The following is a 4,218-nucleotide window of genomic DNA, read 5'->3' as shown; positions in this document are numbered from 1 at the left end:
CATATAGGGACCAGGGAGTGAAAACCTCCCAGGAAAATGAAAAACTAAGGAACACCCTAATTACCATTCATCTCTATGGTATGCGCATGTGCAAATTTCTTGGCTTTTATGCACGTGTGCATGTTACTGTCCAGATGAACGTTTACCATTTTTTTTTTTTTTTTTTGCGGTTTTCCCCTTAAGGTTCAAATGAAAACCGTAAACATTTTGAGACATGAGAACCAAATATTTATTTAAATTATTCATAATGAAAATACACAATATTCATGATGAATATGCATGATATCATGAATAATGAAAATGCATGATATTTATGGTTATTCAGGGTTATTCATCGTGAAAACAACAATAAATAGTCGCTTTCCAGGGAAACAACAATACTCACAGTGATACTTTTAAGACAATCAGAATTGTTGTATGCAATGTTGTTTGACCTCCTAGCATTGTAATTACATAAAGTATTTGGTAACCCTGCATCTTTTGAGTCAACTGATCTTAAGTTTACTTTTGTAGTGGGTCCATGATATTGGTGGTCCTGATAATCTTGGAAGTAAACTCCTCAAGCGAAAAAAAGATGAAAAACTCCCGGTGTTTGTTCCCCCGAAGGTACGTATGAGAAGTTTTATAATAATTTACCGAATTCAGTTATCATTCAAGTTGTTCTGTTTCATGTTATATTTGTCAAAAGAGAAAAAGACCGTGTCACCCGATTATGTCAATCTTCACTATCTGGTATCATACACCTCTTCAAGCTAGAGAGTATGACCTTCTACTTTCCTCAAGACATAAAGGACTCCCTCATACAAAGAATACAATGAATTTCACATCCAAAAAGAGTATTCACAGAAGCAGCCGTTGTACTCTTCATGGTAGAGGTCAAGTCGGGGTACATCTTGCCCTCAGTTTACCCCACCTCCGGGTGGGATATACCGAGTATTCTAAAAATATGGAATAAATTTGAAGACCAGTTGATAACTTTACACACCACTTGATACATATTAACGAAATGACTCTTTATCCATTCTTGAAAAAAATGAAAGGGTGATTTAGGAACATCAAACTTATCGTAATGTTATATTTGGAATCGAGTTGTTTTCTATTGGGCCAGAAAATTGTAAAGCGGACAGTTTCCTTGAGACGGGAAAGGATGTAACGAGTAAAAGTATGACCATGCTGGACACTCTTTTGTTCTTGAAATTTTGCATGAATCATGTGTGTGACAATACAACGGGTTTATGTAGAAGTATAACCCTATGATACATAATTTTAAATGCATAACCTTCTGACAGATTTAAGATCACGTTTGCCTAACAGAATAATGTCTCTTCCTAACACAAAAATTCCCCAAAATCTGTCAAAAGGTCATGCATTTAAAAAAACTGTCATAAGGTTATTCTCCTAAATACCCCCAATAAATACAATGTGTCCTGAACTTCTGATTTTATGCTAGAATTCCTTTCGGAAACAGGCCTAATTTTACTTGATCAAGAAAGATTTCAGCCGTTTAACGTTTATTTGCTGTATGATTCTCATCTGTTCGAAGTGTAAATTTAAACGTGTGTGATTGATCAGCAAACGGTGGAAGCTTTACTTGAATCCGGGTATTCGCTCATCAAGGAACAGCAGCTGATTATGGAAAGTAAACTTTCAAAGGAGTACATGAAGAACATGGATGACTAACAATCAGAAAAGCTGTAGTAGCCATGGCACACAAAATGGTATTTCTGATCTCAACTTTCTCTCTTCATTTTAGACCTACGGGTGCGTTTGGTATGTCCCATATAACGGGACAAGATAGTACAAAAACTTATTGCCCCATATTTGGCACGAGATTAAACGAGGACAGGACATGACATCAGAGGCGGACCCATAATTTTTTTCAAGTGGTGTCACAATTTGACTATAAAAAATATCTAAATATTTTTTTCACTGTATTAGCATAGATCTGTTAGTTGATTTCTTGTACTCACATAAAAGAAGACCAACATTTAAGCTGAAAAAAGAATTTGACAACAGTGGTACTCGAACCTAGGCCTTTTGTACAAAGGAAAGAGTGTTTACCATCTTAGCCATTAAAATCTTGTGTTAATTTTTTTTCAGTTTCAAAATCTATATGGTGACACCCAACAAAACAATACAGTTGCACCCTTCATAAACGTATTTTTTTAATAACAGCAGGACCATGAAGTGGTGTCCTATGCCATCGTATCACTCCATGTTGGTCCGCCCCTGCATGACATGATCTAAGTGGGACAAACATGCATTTTTTTTGTCCCACCAAAATGGGTGAAACATAATTAAAGAACATGAGAGAAAATTAGTAAATTACCAAACTACTCATGTCAAACTAAAATCCTGAAACCTCCCACAATTCTTTCATCCGCCTACAATACAGTCTAGTTTGTTTGCCTACCAAACGCACCCTACAGAAATAAAGAAACCATTTAACAAGTGAAAAGCTCATTGCCTATGTGTTTTTGATCAGCCACATTACTTGTGTATATGATTTTTTTAGAGTGTGCAACTTTTCACTCTATCAATACTTTACTTTTCGTTGCAAATATAAAAAATGACACTAAATTTTGCAAGAATGACTGATTTTGGACAAAAACCATCCTGTTCATTGTTTTTTTTTTCAAATATATTTCTACTGTTTGTCCATTTATTTATATTTTTACGAATTTTAGGCCATGCAATTTTTTTAACTCATTGAAAAAGCCCCGTTTGATTAATCATAAAGCTAACTTTTTGAAAAACTATTTGAAGTAATGTTCCAACAAGCTTCAAGGTTTTTTCCCATTGTGCCCTTTTACTTTTTCTAGTCAATTTTTGAACGTCGTTTTTGATAATTTTATATAGCATGTAGCTTATAAACTAGTTCTTACCAAACTAGGAGTTGGCTTTTTGGCTAGAGATGCAAAAGGCTAGGGATTTATTGGGCCCAAGCCGTATAACATCGTTACTTTCTCTCCCCAACCGATGTGAGATCTTACAATCCACCCCCTTGGGACAGTCCGGTTCTTTACTCTGATACCATTTGTAGCATCTCAGGACAACCGCTGGATATTGTCCACTTTGTTCACACCTAAACTCATAGTTTTAGAACGCGTAAGGTAGAGAAGGTATCTAGTATCAAGCAACCTTAGTTCCCCTCCCCAACTGATGTGGGATCTTACAGGTCAGGCTTGGACTTTGGGTGTAAAATAGGCCTGATTAGAATTTTGAAAAAAAGTTGGTCTAATTGGGTTTTCAATCCTAGGATTCGGCTTGCTAGGTCCAGACTTATTCGGATCGAATTCGGGATTTCTTGTGCATCTCAATTGTTAGTTAACAACTAGCTTATAAGCTAGTTTGCCAAATATAACTTTAGGACCGTTTAACAAACATGTACCTGATAAGTGTTTACCATGTGTTACTTACCTTAACGGGTGAGTAAGGCAATGACCAACAATCTTACCCAACAAAAGACATAACAAAGACCAATAATCTTAATCAGTAAGCGACGGAGAATATTCTTACCCGATAAACTTTTTCCTTGTTGCAACTTTTTTGCAAGATTATTGATTTTTTGGAGAGAAAAAAAAAAACAAGTGTGGTTCAAAAAATTTAATGATTACGTGATGATGAATAAAACCTCTGACAATGGCTTCTTTTTTAGGTGAATATGGTGCAGAAGCGAAATGAAGTGTGAACGTGGTTGACTTTTTGACTTTGAATAAGGCAAGGTTTCTTGTAAAATTTGAATCCAATATTTGATTGTTTTAATCATCAATTTTTTTTTGTTGTTGTTATTTTGTTATATAGATTTGGGATCACGTGAGACCGGCATGTTTTCATGAGACCCGTAAGATTACTTTTTTACACTTGAAACTTCACAACAAAACGTTGTAAAGGTAACTTTCACAGTGTTTTTGCTACGAAGGTTCGGTTTTTTTTTACCTTTACAACGTTTTACTGTGAAGTTTCAAGTATAAAAATGTGGTCTCACGGGTCTCAAAAAAACATGTTGGTCTCACGTAAACCCAACCCTTGTTATCTATACTATATTATAATGCATTTGGCTAAAACTCTTAAAAACTCTTAAACTCTTAAAACTCTTAAACCCATTCATCCCTATCCGATTTCATCACATAACTGAATTCGTGTAACTAACTGCAGATAAACACAATCAAATACAGGATAAACATCTTATTTTAAATATAAAAAATCTAAAATATA

General features: G+C 35.0%; 1 long non-coding RNA gene across 1 annotated transcript; it reads left to right on the top strand.

The window, feature by feature from the left end:
* The first annotated feature begins 507 nt into the window (after positions 1 to 507).
* On the top strand, positions 508 to 3,772 carry LOC112514461. The gene is made up of 3 exons (XR_003069409.1): positions 508 to 606; positions 1,573 to 1,718; positions 3,659 to 3,772. It is a non-coding gene; the product is annotated as an uncharacterized LOC112514461 (long non-coding RNA).
* Positions 3,773 to 4,218: the final 446 nt, after the last annotated feature.

This window comes from Cynara cardunculus, assembly GCF_001531365.2.
Source record: "Cynara cardunculus var. scolymus isolate 2C chromosome LG 6, CcrdV1, whole genome shotgun sequence".
Taxonomy (NCBI): domain Eukaryota; kingdom Viridiplantae; phylum Streptophyta; class Magnoliopsida; order Asterales; family Asteraceae; genus Cynara; species Cynara cardunculus.
The sequence above is the reverse complement of the archived record's forward strand: the minus strand, read 5'-3'. Positions and strand labels throughout refer to the sequence as shown.